The 24,301-nt window shown below is 29.5% G+C and overlaps 1 protein-coding gene across 1 annotated transcript in view; it reads left to right on the forward strand.

Moving 5' to 3' along the window:
* Positions 1-1,847: 1,847 nt before the first annotated feature.
* Positions 1,848-24,301, forward strand: part of LOC107449499 (rhoGEF domain-containing protein gxcJ) — a gene marked incomplete in the record, with an annotated part of 107,274 nt that continues 84,820 nt past the window's right edge. The window contains 1 exon segment of the mRNA XM_071188164.1: positions 1,848-2,077.

Below are 24,301 nucleotides of genomic sequence, written 5' to 3' on the forward strand. Positions count from 1 at the left end.
TATATATATATATATATAAAATACGACTGGCTGAGGCTCTCCTAGAAATGGGGCATCTAGGGAAAACTTCTATACCGTTTTTTAGAAAACTTGCTATATTGATCAATCTTTATGTTGATTTTAATTTTGATTATGAATCGAAAAATCTGTTTCAAACAATAAAAAATTCATTATATTTATTTTTTGAAGTTATGGGGTGAAAATTGAAGAAAAAACAGCTTAAAAATACCAGATTTTTACTAAATCTAAAATGTATAATTAATCTGTGTGCCTTCACTTGAGGTTATTGATTATGAATCGAATTCTTATTCATTATGAATCGAAAAATATTCCTCAAACAGTAAAAAATTCATTATTATCTTTTTTTCTTGAAGTGAAATTGGAAGAAAAAGCACCGTTCCTGCAAAACATGATTGTTGGAAAAATTTACTTAAATCTAAAACTATTTTCTGTGTTAACGTCACTTGTGATTATTTTAGGAAGCTAACTAGATCAGGGATTACATAAATTTTTTTTTCTAGAAATTAAATTAGAAGAAAAAGCACCGTTGCCGCAAAACATGATTGTTAGAAAAATTTACTAAACCTATAACTATTTTCTGTGTTAACGTCACTCGTGACTGTTTTAGGAAGGTAACTAAAGATCTGTGATTTCAAGAATTTTCTTTCTTGAAATTAAATTAGAAGAAAAAGCACCGTTCCTGCGAAACATGATTGTTGGAAAAATTTACTAAATCTAAAACTATTTTTTGTGTAAACGTCATTTTTCATTGTTTTAGGAAGGTAACTAAAGATCAGTGATTTCATTATTTTTTTCCATGAAATTAAATTAAAAGAAAAAGCACCGGTCCTGCTAAACATGATTGTTGGAAAAATTTATTAAATCTAAGACTATTTTCTGTGTTAACTTTACTTGGTATTGTTTCTGGAAGGTAACTAAAGATCCGTGATTTCATTATTTTTTTCCTTGAAATTAAATTAAAAGAAAAAGCACCATTCCTACAAAACATGATTGTTGGAAAAATTTACCAAATCTCAAACTATTTTCTGTGTTACTGTCACTTGTAATTGCTTTAGGAAGGTAGCTAAAGATCAATGATTTCATAATTTTTTTTCTTGAAATTAAATTAGAAGAAAAAGCACCGTTCCTGTAAAACATGATTGTTGGAAAAATTTACTAAATCTAAAACTATTTTCTGTGTTAACGTCACTCGTGACTGTTTTAGGAAGGTAACTAAAGATTAGTGATTCCATTATTTTTTTTTCTTCTTGAAATTAAATTAGAAGAAAAAGCACTGTTTTATGATTGTTGGAAAAATTTACTAAATCTAAAACTATTTTCTGTGTTAACGTCACTCATGACTGTCTTAGGAAGGTAACTAAAGATTAGTGATTCCATTAATTTTTTTTTCTTCTTGAAATTAAATTAGAAGAAAAAGCACCGTTCCTGCAAAATATGATTGTTGGATAAATTTACTAAATCTAAAACTATTTTCTGCGTTAACGTCACTTGTGATTGTTTTAGGAAGATAACTAATGATCAAGGATTTCATAAATTTTTTTTTCTAGAAATTAATTAAAAGAAAAAGCCCCGTTCCTGCAAAACATGATTGTTGGAAAAATGTATTAAATCTGAAACTATTTTCTGTGTTAACGTCACTTGTGATTGTTTTAGGAAGGTAACTAAAGATCAGTGATTTGCCAAAAATAAAATCTGGTAAATCATGTTATAAAGGACAAAAAAGCAAGGAACCAAACAATCCAAATAAAATATTTCAAAAAATAACTTCCTCCAATAGTGAATCTATTAAAAAAGAGAGAGAGAGATAAGAAAACCGGTCGCTACGTCACAGAGCGGAAGCATGCCTTCATTGGTTAGTGTTGCATAGAGGCTATTGTTGTTAACGGAGTATGTGGATGTGGTGTTTGTGTGCCTTTCTCATGGAATAGTTTTTATTTGTGTTCTGCTTATGGATAACATTTCTGGGTAATTAACATTCTTTTTTATTATATCAGACATTCCAATGGATTACCAATTTTGGTAACTGAAAATATCAAAAAAGATATATCATAAATAGGTAAGTTTGATTATTTTATAGTTTTTATTATTTTATTAGAATGATTAGTAAACAATTATAGAGTAAGTAAAATGTGTTATAATTCTTTTTTTTAATATTTTATAATCGATTGTTGCAAAAATTATGTCAGATTTTTACATGCATAAAGTAACCGACTGGGTTTTGTGGAAAAAACAGCCTTAATTGAAGTTTTATTTTTTTTAAGTTGGTTTTTGAAATTATAAATAAAAATAATAAGTCAAGTAAACTTTTAAAATTTATGAAATATTTTTCAAAATAAGGGTAAATTTGAGGATAAAATCTACATATTTTTTACGTCACGTTAATAACTCTTCGAATATTTTATAGTTATTTTTTTCTCTTTAGAATGATTGGTTAACAATTAAAGAGTAAGTAAAATATGCAATAAATTTTTTAATATTTTATCCCCGATTGTTGCAAAAATTATGTCAGACTTTTGCACGCATAAAGTATCCGATTGGGTTAAACAAGTGTTTTTTTAAAAAAACTTCCTTAAAAAATTTTATTTTTTGTAAGTTGGACCCTAAAATTAAAATTAAAAATAATAAGTTAAGTAAACTTTAAATATTTTTTAAATAAAGGTAAATTTGAGGATAAAATCTACATATTTTTTATGTCACGTTAACAACTCTACAACAAATTGTAATGCATAAATATCACTTTTTTTTTTATTAATAATATAGTTGCATGCCGACTTTCGCCCAATCGGATGCATAAGATATTTGAGATAATACTAATTCTCTTTTTAAAATCGAAAATGAAAAAGTAATTTAATATTCCTAATGAAATACAGTTTTATATCCCTGGCAAGAATAAAACCTCATAAAACTGACCAATGCTATACAATTGTCGAGCAAAAATATTAGTTTAATATTGTATTTATTTATTAAATACTTTATTTAACATAAAAAAAGCATCTTAGATTATTATTTTTTTTTTAATTGAGAACTGAAATCTTGCGTAGGCAAGTTGAAGTTATTCTCAATTTGCAACAATTTGATTATTAATTTTTTTTTTGGTCTGGTATTCAAGACAACCAGGTATGTTTATTTTATTTAAAGCAACTAAGTTTGCTTGAACTGTGCTGGTGAGTACTTTTATTGCAGGCGGAAGAACTTTTATTGCAGAAGAACTTTTTATTGCAGACGGAAAATTAGAGAGTTTTTATTGTGGAAGTATTTGGAGCAGTTTTCAAGATCTGCTTACAAAGAAGCTGAAACTTGATTGAAGTTTTGCACAACCTTGGAAGAATATCTTTTATATTTTAGTGAATAATTCATTAATACAGAACTAATTGTCGTAAAGAAATTAGACATTTCCACCAGATAAAAAGACACTAAGTGGATATGATGAATAAGTTGGGCGAAAAGTAACACTTGAGATTGCACACATTGTTTCGTTAAGATAGCCACATATTTTTTAAAAGAAACAAAAGACACACTATTTAAGTGAGTATATATTGAAATCCCAATTGAAAGGATATAAGAAACGCCTGTTTGATTGCGGAAACAAGTTTCATTCTGCAATCAAACAGGTTTTCTTATTTATTTAATTTTTCCTCGCTTGAAAAATTGACGCTAAACCAGGGGAGAAACTTTTCATAGCAAATTTTGATTCAATTCCATTATTTTTTTGAGAAAAGTGATCTCAGTTAAACCTAGAGAAAATCATGAAATTTCAAATGCTAAAAAAATCATAAAATTTCAAAATGCTCGTTTAGAAAATTCGTTTATGATCTGTATTATTGCATTTTCAATTGAATGACACAATTGCAAACTTTTGAACTTATCACATAGAAAAAATAATAAACAATTATCTAAATACTTGCTAAATGTAAATTTGAACTAACTATAAATTAGCAACCAATTTTTAGACCGTGCAGTATAAGCGAGTGAAATAACATTTGTTAGATAGCAATTCAGACGGGACAAATAAAAACGTTCACTATTGCCGAGTGTTCACTATATCAGGGTTCATTATAGCGGTATCACGCTGTATTTAATTGTATTTATTGTGTAAAAAAGTATTTCTTTGGTGTGCAGTAATAATAATGATCAGAACCCGACGAGTTTCTTTGATTTCATTGAAGTATCAGTGTTCTATTGTGAAAAATAGCCTGAGGCTGAAGAGATTGTTTCAATGAACTTTTCTATAGATAGGGTCAGACAGACAATCAGCCAACCATAAAGAGGAAACTGTTTTAACCAAGAGTTTTTCAACCAACAGAATTACTTTTCTAATAGTCTTTACTTATTGTCATGATTCTTTTTTTTTCTCTCTAAAGTCACAGATTTACTAACGTTTTTTGTTTCAAGTTTATTATTCTATTAACGTTTTTGTAATCAAATTGAAAACGCATTTAGGGATCCCGGAATGGTCTTTAAGTTCCCCCTTAGAGGGGGAAAACGTTAATTTTATTTTTAAAAAGAAAAAAAACACGAATATCAAAGAAATTTTAGACTTTAGGGAGTCCAGAGGATTTTTCCTAACAAATTGTTCGATTTCTTAAATAAAATTTACACAACTCTACAATAATTAAAGAAACGTCTTCAGTTTTTAAAATTTTTTAAAAATTTTCAAAAAATACTTAGTTTTTTATTAAATAATTTTAGAGATGTTTATGTCATGCAATTTCTCATACTTGTCTATAAAGTTTAATGTTTGCAGAGGTTTGAAGGACAGGTAATGAATTACGAATGAAAGCAAGTTTGAGCACGCTATGTCAAAAAATATAGCAATAAACTTGCAATTTGTATCGATTACTTTGGCTATGATATGCATTAATTGCAAAATCGTGAACCTAGTTTAAATGGAGATACTATTATTTATTGTCTTACTTTTATTTCTTTGCAACAACTTTAAAAAGATTCAATAAAATTGAACGAAATTTAATAACAAAATTATTGCTTTAAAATACGATAAAAATCCGTTACAAATTGCGCAAGATATGAGCATTTAAAGCAATTCTTTCATACTGAACGTCCGCGGAAAATATTTTAGATAAATTTTCTCAATTCTTTAGTAATATTGATTAACTTATTTAGTGAATAATATTCAGTAATTATTGAGTAATATTTGGTAATTATTGAATAATATTTGGTAATTATTGAATAATATTTGGTAATTATTTAATAAAATTTAGTAATTATTGAATAATGTTTAGTAATTACTGAAAAATATTTAATGATTACTGAATAATATTTAGTAATAATTTAATAATATTTAGTGATAATTGAATAATATTTCGTAATTATTGAACAATGTTTAGTAATTATTTAATAATATTTAGTAATTATTGAATAATATTTAGTAAATATTGGAAAAATTCTGATTTGAATATCTTGAAAATTTAAAAAGTTTCTAGCAATCAACAGTTTTTTAGCGAAACGTTCCCAAGATAAACTCATAGAATTAAACTTTTACAGGTGCTAGAACTTATAGAAAAATCATATACAGAAAATTAACTGCTAAATTGCATTAGGTAGGCGATTGAAAATTGGTTTACGGTAATCAAACTCGTACAGTTATCAAAACTTGACAATTTTTCCTTTTTGAAACAAAAATACAATATGTTTTTACAACTTTATACTGAATTTACAAATGAAATATTTGAGAAACTAATCTTCGCAATCATCAAATCTCTTGGAAAATCGAAAAATGAATCTTTCATGTACCCAGTATTTCATAAAAGATAATTCCTTATTATGGATTTGCGTCGATTTTAAAGGTTAAAGGTATCACAAATATGAGGCTTATTGAAGATGCGCATAAAACTTAAGCATATTTCTTACATCGAGCTCTGGATGCGTTGTTTTTTATACAGCGATCCATCGATAATGAAATCATTCGGGTTTTCAAGATACCCTGGATGTTCGTATATGTATGAACAGGTGTTTCACGCGTGAGGAAAACTGATTGTATTTTAAAAATATTGCCTCTATGGAACTAGTAAGTTGTTTGGTCAATCTGGAACTTTTTCCACTTACTTATTAGGAGAATGAGTGATTTTAAGTCTCGTGATAATACGCTGTTGGTCTGACACTGTCAATCAAATCTCTATTTTGAAAGGGCGTCCAAGAATCCAATAAAAATATAGTTTCATCTGGTATATTCCTAAAATACATCTTCCATAAATATTCGCATTAATCCATTTCCCCAGATTTCGAAGCATAAGTATTACTAGTTTGAAAGGTATTTAGTCGAACTCTGGTTAGGAATTATCCTTTGGATTCCGGACAGGACTGATTGTTGGCAATGAATCATAGCATGGATAGATAATGTAACACTTCCGATTTTTGGGCTCCAAATAGATTGAGTCTGCTTCCTGAATGAACTTTCTTTTGAAATGATGATAAATCACAAAAAATATTTTACTACAATCAAATTGTGAATCTAAAAAAATTGTCCTTACATCAGCAATAAATGCTTTTAAAAAATTAACTCGAACTCGAGAACTTTTATTAAGAGAATGTTAATTTTCCTACTAACACTTCCGCATTTCTTTTTTTTAAATTGGAATCATTTCGGTGAAGGTTTAAAAAGTATTTTTAGAACTTCTTCAGAAGCCCAGTTTTTTCAAGTTTGACCCATGCACATTCAGAAGCTTGCGTTTTCTATCTTCAAATTAATTAAAAACACGTTTTGACTATCACCCCGGAAATGTTGATTGTCTTTCCCACAAATAAAACTGCAAAGATTATTGACAAATCTATACCTGTTTTGTGCGATGCTTGTTCGTTTTATTTATTTCTTTACTGCTAAAAGATCTAGTTTTAAAAAATAAACATTCCACGAGCAAGTTTTTTCATCATGAAAGAAAAAAAATAGCAGTCTTACTAATTGTTATAAAAATTCGAGTGCTACTTGTAGTTTTAAATTAATGTACGTTTTTTTTAATGATGTATAATGAGCATTTAAAATCATTCTTTCATAATACGCATGCGCGGAAAATATTTCTTTTTCTTCATAATTTTGTTCTAAATCGTATTTGGTAAATTATGAAGAAAAAAAAATCTAATTTGAATATCTTGAAAATTTAAAAAGTTTCTCTCATGTTTTCTAAGTAGTTTTTTTTAAATTCGGGAAGAAAGCTGTGAATGGTGAGGGGTTTTCCGCAAATTCTATTTTGTACCGTTAAACAAGATTTCTTAAAAATGACGCCATCATTATATAGGGCCACATCCTATTAAATTATATTTTATTTCACATGCTTCATTTACTAATACCATTACATTTTGTTGTCCAGACCATTATTTCAGGGTATTATAATTCATTATGATTTTTTATGACACAAATTTAAATTTTTGGGAGACCCCTTATCATTTAAAATTTTTTATAATATAGTGCAAAATCTACGTAAGAAAGCGTAACGCAAAAAAATTAGTCTTTTTTTTTTATAAAATGTCAATATCTCTATGAATATTTAAGATCAGTTTACGAAATTGTGTGCAGTTATTGTATGTGATAAATAAAGTAATCGATAAGAGTAACAATTCTCTCGCTATATTTTTTGGCGTAGGGTGTTCCAAAACATTCTTTTCCATTCAGAATTTATTGTTGCTTCCTCAAACCGCTAAAAGCGTTAAAATTTATTGAAATGTGTGAGAGATTGCATAATCTAAACTCTTCTAAAGAAATAAAACAATTATCTGAGTATTTCTTGAGAAATACGAAAAAATGTGTTTATTTAGAAATGTTTCTATAATTTCATCTTGCTTAGGTATCTTTAGTATGCGATTTGTTCATTTACTAGCATTAATAAAATCTGATTATGTTATTTTAGCTGTTCTTTATACAATTATAAAATTAGGGGTTGCTATACTGGTTTACATAAAGTAATGAAAAACTACTGTTATTTAAATTTTTTTAAGAAATTATATTAACTTGTCCCAATTGTTGGTTTTTAGTTTTTACTTATTTAAAAACTATATATTATATAGCTTGAAAATTAATGTTATTACTAAATCTAAATTACAATTATAAATTGTTTTAATATTTTTGATATTTCTTTTTGAAAAATGTTTCTTCTATTTGGGTACAAAGAACCTTCTTTCTTCCCCGTCGATTTTTTTCCATGGCTTTTTCCACGGTTTTTTCCACTGTGGAAGAAACTCGTCATCCCTGAATATATTTTTTCAACTCCGTTTAAACAATTTTTAATTTAAAACCTAAGTATAAACTCCTTTTAATATATATGCTTTAAAAATCTTTAAAATATTGATTTCTGACTGAAAACAATAAAGATTCAAAGCCATTCTGGGAGACCAAAATATTTTTTAATTTGACTAAAAACAGTTTTAGAAAAAATGGGATGTATTTACCAAACTAGTAGATTATAAAATTTTAACTACTTGATATTTTAAATTTTGAAGAAGAAAAAATCAATACACCTCATAAGTTATATAGAAAATAATTAAAATTCTGAATAATGTCCTATTGCAGTAACTTTTTACACTTTGGGGAGCCTTTTGAGTTAACTTCTTGATCAAAGCTTTATCCTACTTAAACTTATAAAATTATTATTACATCTTTATTTTGTCTTAATAATTATTTAATTGAATTTAAGATTTATTTTACCCACAAAATATTTAGTCATTATTATATCCAAACTACCTTTAAGAATTCAATCTTTTACAAAAATTAAAATTTGGGAGCTTTGATTACGCACTTATGGAACTCCTTTCAAACTTCCAGCAAACCTAGGTTGAAAACCTCTGTCATATCACATTGATGTCAATAAGAGTTTACCACTCATTTCGCTATAAATATTTAATTTTTATTTATTTATTTATTTTACATCCTTTACATCCAACTTTTTACATTCTTTATTTATTCTTACATCCAAACTACCTTTATGGATTCAATCTTTTATAGGAATTAAAATTTGGGTGCTTTGATTACGCTCTTATGGAACCCCTGACAAAGTTCCAGGGAACCCGGGTTGAAGACCTTTGTCTTATCACATTGACGTCAATAAGAGTTTACCACTCCTTTCACTATGAATATTCAAGTTTTATTTATTTATGTATTTATTTTTATTTTTTTACATTCAACCTTTAAATCCAACTTTTTACATCCTTTATTAACTTTTATACTTAAACTAACTTTATGAATTCAATTTACTATTGCACACAGTAAAATAAAAATTAAATTTGGACGATTTGATTACGCACTTTTATGGAACCCCCGTCAAAGTTCCAGGGAACTCAGGTTGAAGACCTATGTCTTATCACATTGACGTTAATAAGAGTTTACCACTCATTTCGCTATAAATATTCAATTTTAATTAATTTATTTATTTATTTTACTATTGCACGCAGTAAATTTAAAGCTAAGTTTACGAAATTCCAATTAGTGGTTTAATGAATAGATTTTTCACGTATCGAGATTGCATGCAATCTCGATAAGCGAAAAATCACGATTACGTGAAATACGCGATTGCAATCTTGTTCATTTTTCCCAAACTTTTTCGGAAACTATAATTTTTCATTTATTCTATTTTTTTTTTTGATTAAATATCATTTTTAATCACTGTCTACTGCATCGATTTTTGAAAAAATCTTTTTGTTTTGTACCTGTTGCCACATTTTTAAGCATTAATACAGTTTTTATTCATCCTTAAATTCAAAGCCTTGACCTAAAGAGAAATTAGATAACAAATACAGATATAATCAAGTAAAATTCAAATATTTCATTTTTCTAAAAACTTTTTTTATTTTGAAAGAGTAAATAATTTTTAAAAAAATTAATTTTTCATAAAAACAATCCAATACAAAAATAGGGAAGTGTCAGAAACTGAATTCAAATGTTGCACTAGTTAAAACATGTACAACATTTCTGAAATATATTTATTTGCACATCAAAAAGAAGATATCATTTGAAAACGTAACTCTAAAATCCTTAACTATTCCATCGTTTTTAAATAAATACACAGATGTGAAATGAGTTAAAATTATCACACTGAACAACTTTTGTTCGAATTTTCACATAGCTTAATGGTTCAAAGGGTTGACTACACTGTAAAAAAGTGTCTTAAGATGGTGGCAACTACCTTTCATTAATAGTATTCCAAGACATGACTTAGTAGTATTCCAAGAAGCAAGAATAGTTCCTGGTGTAGTGGAACACTAAGAATGTTCCATTACACTACTTGGTGGAAAATAACTGCCACCATTTTTGATATTCAGTAACACTAAAAATTACTATTACAATAAGATAATAAACTCATAAAATTCAGTAAAATTATTTTTACAATTAAATTCAATATGAAGTAAGAACCATTAATATATGATGCATACGTATAATAATTTTTAAAATAAAAGTAGTTTGTAAATATACCCTTTAGCATACTGAGAATATTAAAAAAAATACGAACTAGGTTTAACAGAGCAGAAACGAATAGACGTTATAAACTTATTTAAAACAGTTCGCATTACTTAGAATATAACGCCTTTTTTATATTTATTTTTGTTGAATCCATTCAATTTTAGCGGAAAATGAATTTGGAAAACTTATACGTATTCTGTGATGCCTTCAAAAAAAAAAAGCTGCGATATTTTTCACAAATATAGCTAAATATGAGAAAAAAAGCTTTATTTATATAGTGATATTACTTTTTCTAATTTTATTTAAGTCTCAAAACCTTTCAAAATTTATAAATTGCAGAAAGCTCTTATGTTGGTGAAATTAGGCTTGAGTCTAAACACAAATCACATACTAAAACTTCCTAGAATATCAAACAGAGAGATACACCGGAAGTTTTCTAAATTTCTTCCGGTTTTTGGAAACACTACCTAAGAAACTATGACTCACTTACTCAGATAACAATGTCAGGTTCGTAAAAGGGTACGAATACAATTTTGTTCCATGAATTGTGCTCACGACGGATTGTCCTACAACAAGTTGTGCGCGACGAATTGACACAGAACCAACGGTTTTACGTTGTCCGTTTTGTACATTATCCCGCTTTCAACGTCATTATTCTGCCTGTTCGTGAGAATTGTCTATCGGTAATGTTAAATTATCCCGAATTTTACGTTACCCTTTTAAAGAAATTATAACTTGATACGTTTTTCTTGCAAATCATAACAATTTTTTTTCTCCACTAAGCTCGTAGAAACTTTTTCCAGGTTCTTTTTTTTTCTTTTTCTTTTTTTTGAAAAGGGAGACTAGCTTATTAGTTGTTTAAAGTTGTTTTGACATTCTTCCTATACTTTTTGTCTGTGAGAGAGGATTTCTACCGTGAATCAAAATCAGAAAGGTGGTAGAAAAAACACAGGAAGGGTGATTAAATTGTAAAATTTCCGAGAGGATAAAACAACTGATTAGTTAATTGTTTCTTTTTCTTGATTTCGGTGACTTGCAAGATGTTTCAAAAGCAAAAATAAATGTTCTGGAAACTCTGCTTTTTATTTCTACAATGGCAGTCAGTGTCGACTAAAGTGCATTTCAAATGGATTTAAGAAAGCAGATTCTCGGTATCTACCTGGAATATTGAAAAGTTTCCTTGTCTTCCAGATTGGATTCAAAATTACAAGGCTACGGAGTTGAACATTGGTTGTCGTAAACCCAAAATTGGGTCAACTGTTAAACAATGCTTACAAAACAAAATAAAATAAAATAAAATTCCATGCCTGGATATCTTCTGAAGTCGATGGCGCGTATATGAACTACAATACACATCCCTATCATTTTCTAATTCCTACAATATCTGATTTAATATTTGATGCGATGATGGTGGTGAAAACCTACAGAAAGAAATGTCAGAGGATATACCAACAACTGACCAAGAGTTTCAAAACATACAAACACTGCAAATGTAAACTAAAATGCAAATTTTCAAACAATAGTAAATATTGGATGTGAAATTGTGTCTAAAAAATAAAAATAAGGAAAGATTACGCATTTTTCTCCTAATGGTCAATTCACAAGTGTCAATTTTTGAAAAATATGCTTATAATTTTTTATCCCGATGTTACGTTTTCTGCCAGACTATCGCTAAAAAACGCACGATGGGAAAATGTAAAACCGAGGGAAAAATATAAGTATATATTTCAAAAATTGACACAAGATGACTATTGAAAAAAAAGTGTAATCTTTACTTGTTTATAGATAAAATTTCAGCAATATCCCTCTCACTACTTACTTTCTTTTTCTAGTACTAAGCTTTTTGGTTTGCATTAGCAAATAAAAATTGATTCAGAGTTTTCATCTTTTGAAACTCTTAATCAGTTGTTGGTATATCTACTGATATTTTTTACTCATCTTCATCGCTTTCACCACTGTCAACGGGAGCAGACATTAAATCAGATATTGACGGAATTGTAAAGTAAAGGGGATTTGTGTCGCAGTTGATAAATTTTATTTTGAAATTCCCATGTTCCTGTTGGCTACCAAGAAGTTAACTTCATTAAAGCAATTTGAAATGCATTTTTGTCAACACTGTAACACTATAGAATTTGAAATCAGAGCTTCCAGAACACTTGTTTTTCTTTACAAAACATTTGCCAGTCACCAAAATCAAAAAGAAAAAGAAGAAAAATATTAACTAGCAAATTTTTAATGTAAAGTTCTTTAAATGATTAGATTATTCCAAAATCCAAGAGATGAAGTTAGTTGAAAAAAATTACACTCACAAATTTAACAATTTAGGCTTCCATACTTACTTTAACGACCCTTCCTATTCTTTTTCCATCTCACTGATTTCGACTCAAGATGGGAGAATATCTTCTCACAGACAAAAAAATAGTACCATAGAATAGAAAGAATATCAGAGCAGCTTTCAACAGCTAATAAACAAGTTTCAAAAAAAGAAAAAGTAAGAAATTAAAAAATTAAATGTTCGTGCAGGCAATAAATTTTTAATTTTTATAAACATATAATTTTAATATCCTTTTTATTGGGATTTTAATGATGACTAAGAAATTTGTCGCAATAGCGGATTTATCCTAATATGTTAAATCGAGCTTTTCTGCATGTTTTCATGTGATTTTATAATTTATCCATCGCCTTTCACAATTTATCTACCAATTTAAAGTTTGCTTTATTGAATCACCGTAGCGCGTAAAAATCCGCTTTTTAGATTAAAATATATTTAGAATATTCTGCTTTTCATTTTGTTTAAAAAAAATTGCTTGAAACTTTTACTGATCTCTAAACCTAAAAAGTCCCTATGTATGCGATGAAATCGCTACCAATTGTGTCAATGACGAATTGTGCCTTAGATGAATTATGCTTCCGACGAACTGACGAGTCACATATGAAAAGGAGTTAGAAAAAAAATAATGGAAACACTTCTATACTCATTTTTTCATATTTCGCAAGAAGTATTCAGAGAATTACATTGAAACTTTAGAAGTGTTTAAGTCATGCGATTCGAATGGTAAAGGGTTTTCCAACTTTGCACTATTAAACAAGATTTATTAAAAATGACATCGGTAATGTGTACATTGGTGTGCAAAAATTAAGGACGAAGTTGCTTTTCAAATGTAATTTGAACAGCAGTGTTGAAAAGCGATAAAAATCATACCATAGGATTCTCAAAATGTAAGAATATTAGAAAGTAAATAACTTGCAAAAAAAAATGTAATCCATTGGAACAATAAGGAACTTTATTGAAATATGGGCATAAAACACAATTGTACAAATGACCAAAACTTCAATGTTGCACGGGATTGGCTAGGAAATTCCTACTCTTAATATGGGGTATGATCACCTGTGACTATGTAGGATCGACATCGTCTGCCCATGCTGAGTACCATGTTGTTAAGAAGTTCTTGAGGAATTGCTTCCCATTCCTGTTGTTGAACTAATCGCAGCTGCGAAATTGTTGCTGGCGGCTTGGTACGTGCCACCAAGCGTCTTCTTAGTGTGTCCCCTTCATGTTTAATCAGATTGAAATCCGGGGACCTCACCGGCCACTTCATGCGTACAATATCTTCACTCTCCAACAGTTCTGTGATAGCCTCTGTACGATGGGGTGTAGCTTTATGCAGATGAACTCAGAACCCACAACACCTCTAAAACGATGCACATAGGGAAAGATAACCTTGGTACATTAGCGGGCACCAGTGACTGAATCCTGAATCATTTTGGAAGAAGTATAGATCAGTACGGGTACCAAGCATAATACCGCCCCATACAGGAATTCCGCCTCCTCCAAATCTGTCTCTTTCAATGTTAGAGAGGTTATTGCGTGTTCCTCGCACTCTCCAGATGTGTATGCGACCAGAATCCCTGGTCACACTAAATTCTTCTCATCCACAAAGAGTGCTCAACCCCAGTTCGCATCTATCAAGTTATGTTCCCAACACCCCATTAAACAGCTCCACCGGTGAACTGGCGTTAATGGAACACACCGTACTGGCCGTCGAGAAAATATATCACCTTTGTACAGTCTCTGGACCACGGTAAAACGCGATATCGGGAGTCCGGTACTTTGCTGTATGTATGTGCCCAGCTATTTCTCCTGCTCTCAGCCGTCTATTCCTTCTAGCCTGTAGGACTATATACCGGTCGTCCGCTGCCGTGGTTGTGCGAGGACTAAACCTTTAGACAGATGTTTCTGTCCTCTAAAAGGTGTTTCAAACTTGTGAAACGATACTGTGGGTGATCCTGAACTCCACAGCCACATTGGTTACAATTCGACCTTTTTCCAACTTCCCAATGATTTTACATCGCGTAATCCAAATGTCGTCTTCTGTGTTGCCTGTTGGCCATATCAACAAATTAACTTAGTTTAAACTGATGTATAACCTTGCAACACTATTCACATAAATGCAGAGATTCCACCGCTAGCTCGTTTTATTTCCTCCTCGTCCCCCGGTACGTCATGGTGCATATATGAAAAATTTCTACTTTATCTTACCGTGATTGATCTTCTCAATGACCTTACGCTCCGTCGTAACTACCTCTTTTATTGTTATGCTAGTTTTCTATTTCGTCCTTAATTTTTTCACACCAGTATAGGACCACACCCTATTAAATTATGTTACATTTCCCAAGCTTTATTTTCCAATGCCATCACTTTTTGTTGTTCGGATCATCATTTTACGGTAATATCTTTTATTATGGAATTTTGTTTTATGATACAGATTTTAATTTGAGGAAACCCACTTATCATTTATTCAAAAGAAAGGTACAAAAGCTACTTAGAAATTTGCTAGAAACTTTTTTGCATTTTCAAGATATTCAAATCGGACTATTTTCATAAGTTATCACATACGGTTCTAAACAAACTATTGAAAAAATGTTTAAATTTTTTCCACTCTTGGGTAGCATGAAAGAATTATTCTAAATACACTTGGGCAATTTTGAAAGAATTTTTTCAGATTTTAAAATTATATTTTTATTATTAATTACAAATTACTCTAAAAATTTTTTTTAATTTCGTTGAATATTTCTGCAATTTTTGTAAGAAAACTTATGTCAAAAAAAAAATTTCTTTTTTATGAAAGTGTATTTATCTTCATAACTATTTTAGCTAGGTTTACGAAATTTTGTGCAGTTATTTCATATGATAATCAACGTAATTTACATAATTCACAAGCTTTTCGCTGTATTATTTAGCATAGGATGTCCAAAAAAACATTCTTTTTCTCTAGATATGTATGAAAAATCGCTTGACTTAAACACTTCTAAAGTAATACATAAAACAATTATCTGAATATTTCTCGTAAAATGTGAAAAATAAATTTATATAAAAGTGTTTCCATAATTTTATCGAGCCATATTGTTTCCATAATTGTGTTTGTAGAATAGAATAAATAAAATACTTCAAACTGAAGCCAGCATAGTTAATTAAGAGCCATTATTTTGACTTTCAGACAATGTGCAATAGTTATATTTTTTGACTGGCTTTATTTTTTTTTATATTGCATTGGTTACTGAAATATGAATACTGTGTAAGTTTAAGTTCCAAAACAAAATCGTTCTTCCTCTGTTGAAAATTTCAAAACTCGCGGTCATTTCTTTAAAAGTGAAATATAAGTATATTTTAAAGCTTTCATCTAAAGAACACAGCAACGCCCCAACGTTTGGATTTGCTATAGTATTAATATTCCGTTGCTTAGCTATGGACATGCACTCGTTTCCATGGGGCATTTTTCAGAATTAAGTACTTGAAAAAAAAAGTGGAAAATTCAGTTTAAGTTCCGCTCTGAAAATTGGTGAAACAACAGCACCCCAATAATTTCCTTACTGAGTATTAAACTTTGCTCTTAAGACAAGGTCTATGACCCACGACTTTCTGTTGTTTTTATAGTTAAAGAGTTTTCTAATTTATTATTGCAAACTAAATTACAATTGATTCAAAATTGAAATTCGTTTCCAATAACAGAAAAGATTTATCCCTAGATTTCACGCATTAGAAGATTTTTAGAAAAATTCTCCAAAATCAGAATAAAAGCAGCAGAAGTTGCAGATAAAATTAGCGAGTAAAAAATTTCCAGCAATCTATCCGTCGAAAATATCTGTTTTTTCATCAGTTATTCTGAAATATGTTGAAGTAGTTGTTCATTTACGTCGCACTTGTGTTGAACAATGGGCTATTTTATTTTATAACCATCGTTCAACAGCTGACCCAATTTTCGGGTTTACGACCACTAATGTTCAACTTTTTAGCCTTGTAATTTTTAAACTGATTCAGAAAACAAGGGAACTTCTGAATCAAGTATTGGGAGAAATTTGAGTTCGTGGTGAACTTTTTCATGGAACTAACCCGCGTTTGCGTTACAGGGAGAGGAAAACCACCAAAACCCATCATGATTAGCCTGACGGCAAGGGGACTCTTACCCATGATCCGTCTACCCCTGAGGATATTTTACATCAGCACTTTGATTGATGCAAGCCGGATGCGGAATTCTTATCAACCAGCCATCGCTGGGATTCGAGCCCGGTTCACCTCATTGGAAGGCGAACGCTCTATCCCCTGAACCATCACGGCTCTCCAATGCTTTTTGTAGATATAGCCATTTAACTGTCAAAAAAATGAGAAACCTGCAATTTTTTAAAAATTTTTATGATTGATTGTTTTCTCGTAAAAAACTTCAAATCAAAATAAAAATTTACTATAATTCGAATTATTTTAAAAAATGCAAATTCAAATCAAGAATCAAATTACAGTTGGGGTGGAATAATTGGGCAATGAATGGGAAAGAAAAAGAAATAGCAATAGGTTGGGGTTAATTTTCGATTACTTCTTAGACTGGAGCAGTAATATAAGGATAAACCTGAAGCAACATTATGTTGTTGTCACGTCATTGATATGTTATTGTCACGACAAAATATACTTTCTGCAAAAATAGTTGACTGATAATATGCATCGTGCTACCACGTAATCTGTTTATTGACACTAACTGTAAGAAAGAATTTCGTCACGTGATATCGCGCTATCCGGTTACGAATGTATTAATCTGTATTTTACGGTAGTTTGTCGCATGCTTACGTAATAGCTCTTGTTACTTATGCTTACATTATCTAGATATAGTCTAATTTGTTATGCGACGTATGTAATAGAAATTATTGTAATCGAATGAAAAAATACAAGTTTTGTTCAAATTCCTCTTGATTTTTTTCCAGGATTGAAGGGAATATATATTTTCCTTTTCAGTTGAAAAAGATCACTTTCGCCAAAGAACAATTTTTCTCGGTGAATTTATGATTTTATCGTATTTGGCAAGGTGCTTAGAGCGGACCCTGATTATACATTACATAAAGTAAATATCAGAGCTTGCAAATCTGAGATTTATTTGAAAGAAATGTATATCCTTTCACACTGTTTATATATGTTGTGCAATTCAAAAAAGCAAGCTTTTATAGTAAGGAGTGACAATATCCATTTAATAACATCGGTTTTCCGGATAAATTACTTAGACGGTAAATGTATGAATTGAGAACGGTGTTTGGGTTGGTTAATTGCATATTTTGAGGCCAGTCACTAGTTTTATATCTTTAAATTGCAGACAGGGTTCTTGCAAAATTTTACTATTTTTGCTTATTTGGAAGATCCCTCATTACTGTCTAAAAAAGGAGAAAATTTCCAACATAGCATTTATATGCAAAGTTTGAATTTTTTTAAAGGGGGGGGGGCAGGAGATCCCATTAATTTTTCTTTTCCTCCGGTTAGTAGATGCGTTTACCTTCTAGATGGTATAATTAGTTTTTTTTAGAGCAATGCTTTTTTAAGAGAAACTTAATAAAAAAATTCCAAATTTTGCATTTTTTTAAAAAATTTGAATGGCTATACTTATTAAATGCATTAATAACCCAGAAAAGTTCTGGGTCACAGAGCTTGCCCAAACAGCGAACTTCAGAGAAAAAAAGGCTTTGGAGTGCAGTTGTTTAACCAAGATTTTCAGTTCAGAAAAACATCAAAAACTTTAATTTTTCACTAACTTTGAAAGAGTACAACTCTGAAAAATATCAATGCCCCATGGAAATGAGTGTACATCCATAACTAACCAGAGGTGTACTAATAATATAGAAAGATCAAACCTAGGAATGTTGTTGCTTTCTTCAAGTAAACCTTTTAAAACATGCTTAGATTTTAATTTTAAAGAAATAGCCTTGAACTTTAAAATTTTTTTCAAATGTGGAAAAATTGCTTTAAGAGCTCTAACTTGCCCAGTGTTCTTCTTTCCTAACTTACTTCAATATTTAAATAAAAAATATTCAATCAAATTATACAGCTATCAAAATTTCAATTTTTTTTCTGAAATAATATTTCTTAAATACTATTCAACTTTTAATACAATTATTTAACATTTCTGCTACTTTACTTTTGAACTCTCTGATAGTGTTACTTTTGACTCTCTGATAGTAGAAGCTTAGCTACTGGTAGGTTTACCCAAGCCGGAAAGGTTGAAGGGAAAACTTTAGTCTAAGTGGAACACCCTGTCCCACCAGATTGGACGTAGGGCTAAAAACTAGAAGGAAAAAAAACTGTTCTGAAATCTCAAGTTATTAAAAATGCTCTGGACGGTGTTTGAGACCGTCCGCCTAGTAGTCCATTCACCCAGCTGTCAAATCGCTACTGGATGTAACAGGGGTGAACTTGATTAGCTGTTAAAAGAAAATCTATCCCAGCACCCAACTAATTAAAATCACATTAATCTTCAATCGAGAGAAATTAAGTCATGAATTGAGATTTTTTTAATGTTCTTATTAATGTTTAAACGCCTACAGAAGACAAAGATGAAGACGAACAAGAACTTTTTTTGCACTCTCTCTACGCATCTTGCCTAAAAATGACATCAAGATTATACAAGCGATTTTAACGCCAAGATAGGAAGAGAAGCTGAGAACAGACGAACTATCCGAAAATATATTCTCCATAATATTGACAATGGACAAAAACTTATTCATTTTGCCGAACACAGCATGGTTATATCTAGCGCATTATTTCAACACAATAGAATTTACAAAATGACCTGAAGATCTCCAGATAAAGAAATATTTAACCAAATTGATCATATAATGATTGACACTTGATACATGTCAGGCGTACAGTGCGAAAAAAAAGGATATCACCCTGAACAACTTTTATTCTAATGATCGGTTTTTCGCGTACTAAGTGTCAATCTTAAAGGTTCCAGGGAGTGACCACAAATATGCTAATTATTTAGTGCTAACTATAATTTAAGTTACGAATAATTTAAGTTACGACAAAAGCGTACTTTCTCTGAAAAAACATAACATATTTTTTTTACATATCAGGATTTTTAACCTGGTCCCCATAGTTTGGTGAGACTCTATAATGCTAATTTCACTTTTTGCGATTTTAGTCATATTTTTAAAATTAATTAAGAAGCTTTTTAAGAAAAATTAACCCAATCAAACTCGTTTACCCAAAAATAATTTCATGCAAAAAATACTTTTTAATAATTTATTGTTTTTTATTTAATTTAATTATGGATGAAAGAACTTTGAATTATTAGGTATATTTTTTATAACATATTAATCTTCACATTTTTCCATTGAAAAATTTCAATGTTTCAACTATTTTTATTTAGTGAAAGCCGAGAAAAATTTAAAGTATGTTTCAGAAAATAATTTGGAGACAATGAAGAAATATTTAAATGGGGCGATTAATATTTAAAAGTGGTTAACTTACAAGGAACTTGATTTGCGCTCGTGTTGTGCAAAATTTCATTCATATTTTTTTCGCTAATAACCGATTGCTAATCTTATTTTCTTAATTATGAAATACGATAATTCTATTTTAGTAGTCTAAAAATTTTGTCGTAATTTAGTAAAGAAATTTAAACAAAACTTTTTATTGAGTAAAAAATATTTCATTCAACAAATGTCAAGTTTTATGAAAGCATGTTTCTGACAGAATGTGATTATACATACATCAGCTTTTTAGAATTTTATTTTTTAGTATTTTTTAATAATTGATACAATTTCAATAGTATACATAAGTATGCATAGATTTGGAATAATATATTTATCAATTTCTTCAACTTTTTATAATTATGAAAAGGAATACGTAGTCAATATTTTTAAGCATCTTAAAATTTCGCAACATCTTATATATCGTCTTTACCTTAAAATAAATTTTTTCATTTACATGTCCGGGCGTGTTTCGCAGAACTATTTTACCAACTGTTTAATTAAATTTTAACATTTCTCAAAATCTTATACTTTACACTACCAATTATATTATTTTATTAATATACTAATCTGTTTTTTAGTACTTTTATTATGTTTTCCTTTAAAGTAAAATTCCTTTTTAAATTATTGTCAAGTTTTTATTAAGCGTAAACTTAGACTTGTTGCTAGCTAGGAATTAAATCTTGTTAAGAAATTAAGAGCATTATGCTCTTAAAAATTATTTGATTCAAAACAGCTGACTATTTACACAGCATATTAGTTTTTTGAAAAATGAAGATAAGTTATAGATTGTCTTCTTTTATTGTTTCGTATTTATTTGACTAATGAAAAACAGCAACAAAAATACAAAAGATTGCCATGAACAGAAAATTACAATTTCATTTTGACGCTCAAACTTTAAGAAAGTTGCCTAAGGTACTTAGCCTAAAAAAGGTGTTAATGTTACTTTAGCACAGTTCAATAAAATATTGTTGCATCAGAAATGCTTTATTTTGTTAAACAGTAAATAGTAATTTGTAAAACGATTCCAAAACTGTGCTATTTTTAGAATCCCAAGAAATTTTTATTTTCTAACTTTAGAATTTCCTTAATACTAAAATAAGATATATTAAAAAAGATTTTTGGATAACAAATTATTTTATAGCTGAAAATAATATGTTCAGCAAATAGTTTTAATATACTTTGTTTAGAAATTATAAATAGAAATTGCTCTTTTATTACGCCGTAAAAAGACAAGAAAGTTAATGTTTCATTTATGCTCAAATTAAACGTGACAATGATTTAATTAACCCCTGAATTGAAATCTCTTTGGACGTAACATTTAATTGTTTGAAACAATTAAACTTATTAAAATTATTAGAAATTAAACTTATTTCTTCATTTTGTTCAGAGCGACAGGAAAGCTGAGGAAAAGTAATGAAAAGCCCCGTTTATCATCATACTTACTATTCATGCATCTAATCATATAACTTGAGTAATTTAACCGAAAAATAAATAAATAAATAATGTGTAAAACATAAACCCTATTGAAATATGTCCTTAAGTATACACTAAATTATATCCAGAATAGATTTTTGATTGATAAATGAAGAATAAATATTCCAAAAATTTCGAACAAGGTTGAGATGTTAACTTGTTCGAAATAATTGACTTTGTAACCACTTAACTTTAATTCCAGGAGAGAGGGGTCATTCAATTGTCTCATTCGACTTTTGAAATTTTAATCGTAGACGGAATCGTTTAACATCCTGAAGAAATGTTTTTCAGAGCATCAGTCAGAAAATAAATATATAAAACAAAGTAAAATGAAATAAAATATTTTTCTTTTTTTATGTCAATCTACTCTTTTAGAGGTTAGAGGTTATCTACATTTTGAGCATCTTCTTTGACTGCCGGGCCTACATTTGTTTCTATATGTTCCAAAACTATCAATAATCCTTTGCAACCTTGATTAAAAACTATTACAGCTTCGGTTATACTCATTTCATTTTTAATGAATATTAAAAATTATTATTCATTAAAAATTATTGCAAGTTGCAATTTCAACTATTTATACTGAAAGTACCATAAATTCTTTTTACACAGTTTTAAAAAAATTATTTCAATCAAGTAGTTGAAATGATAGTATTTTACTAAAATGTTTTGATAGGACTGAGCAAATCCATCTATCAACTGAGCCATCACCACCGATATCAGAAAGTTTTCACGCTGTTTTTTTTATAAGTAGCCTGCGCAACTATTTAAAAAGTGAACCAGTTGTGCCCATGAACCCAAATTCTATTTTAAAAGTAATTGGGAGAAATTTATTTGAGAATTGAATCTGTAGTGGTTGATAAGTAAATAAGACAAACCAATCATATTCATAAATTAAACAAATGTTTAGACATATATTTACCACTTTCTAATTTTTAATAGGTTTTCTATTAAATGGCTCTTTCGCAAACTGGTTTACCTTCATAGTGGTCTACTAAGTATATACTGCCTATAAAAAATCGCGTGGAGGCTTTTGTTATAGGAGGCGTTGACTGAGCTCACATATTCACTTGCTAATACATATCACAGCGTGTTCAGCGCCCCACTCGACATATTACGCTGTAATTTTTGCATTTTACAAAAAACAATATTTTGGTACAATATTCTTAAAAAAGATAACATATCCGGGATTTCCAATGCTGGGAGGCATCAAGATAAATGCCTTGAGAAGTTTGATTGTGCACAGATCGCTTGGTTAGACATGATTTCCAGGAACAACTAGCGAAGAAACTGGAAGCTACTGAACGTATTGATAACGTAGATGAAAAATGAGTCCAAAGAGTTCAGTGTAGAGTTCAATGTTTTTTGTTTCAGTGTATATGGTGGTTAGAAAAAAAAGATGAGAAGAGGAATCTATTTGATCCAGACTACGATATTGTGAATCAAAGAAAAAATGACGCCCATAGAAAAATGTTATCAGAAATCATTCAAGAACGTTAGTAGAAGAATATATGAAGAGAGGAGAAAAGAATCCACAGGATCAAGAAAAAAATAGTTTTTTCAAACAAAATCTGTTGAATAGCTCAGAGGTTCAAATGAGAGCACAGCTTTCTTTCGTGAGATAAACCTTAGACGACAGGATTTTAAACCAACCTTTGCTGAAACAAAGATGGAGATATTTCGGAGAACAAAACAAGGAGAGAATGATTACTTTGATAAACTATTTAATCCAAAAGTACTTGCAAACTAAAGAGTATAGCACAGTATTAACCAGGATTTCACTGCACTTCCCAAATTAATTGATGTTGAAGGAATAAAAAAAATAAAAAAACTTATAAGCAACAAGGCCTCTGACCCAAACCTCAAAACGACCGAATTCTTCAAAATGTCGAGACTAGATGCGATGGGGGTGAAAGCAATATACCATATTCTTTTCTTAGTATGGGACAACAAGAAGACACTTCCAGATGAACAGAAACTTTCTACAATCTGCACACAGGAAAGGAGATATTCTTAATTGCTCTATATAAAGAAGAATTAGTTTAAATAGCATATAAATTGCTTTCAAACTTTTTGTTTGGTAGACTCTCTCCATATGTGGAAAATATAATCGGAGATTACCAGCGTCGCTTCAGGAAGGAAAGACCTACAGGGGTTGGACAAAATAATGGAAACACTTCTATACTGACATATTTTTTCATATTTCTCAAGAAATACTTAGGGAATTATTTTAAAACTTAAGCAGTGCTTAGGTCATGCTATTCATCATTCACATCAATAAAGCTTTTTGAAGTTTCAGGGACGGGCAATACATGACGAACGAAAAAGAATGTTTTTGAACACATAATGCCAAACAATATTAGCTTGTAGCTTAAGTTAATTGCGTTGGTTATTATATGGAATAACTGCACAAAATTTCGTAAACCTAGCTTAAATATTCATGAAGTTATTGACATTTTTAAAAAAGAATTTGACTTGCAGTTTCTTACTGTAACAACAAAAATATTCAATAAAATTAAACAAAATTCTCAGACTAATTTTTAACTAATAATGAAAATATCCTTTTAAAATTTGAAGAAATTCATTAAAAATTGCACATATATGAGTATTGAAAGTAAT

Source organism: Parasteatoda tepidariorum, chromosome X2, assembly GCF_043381705.1.
Source record: "Parasteatoda tepidariorum isolate YZ-2023 chromosome X2, CAS_Ptep_4.0, whole genome shotgun sequence".
Lineage (NCBI taxonomy): Eukaryota > Metazoa > Arthropoda > Arachnida > Araneae > Theridiidae > Parasteatoda > Parasteatoda tepidariorum.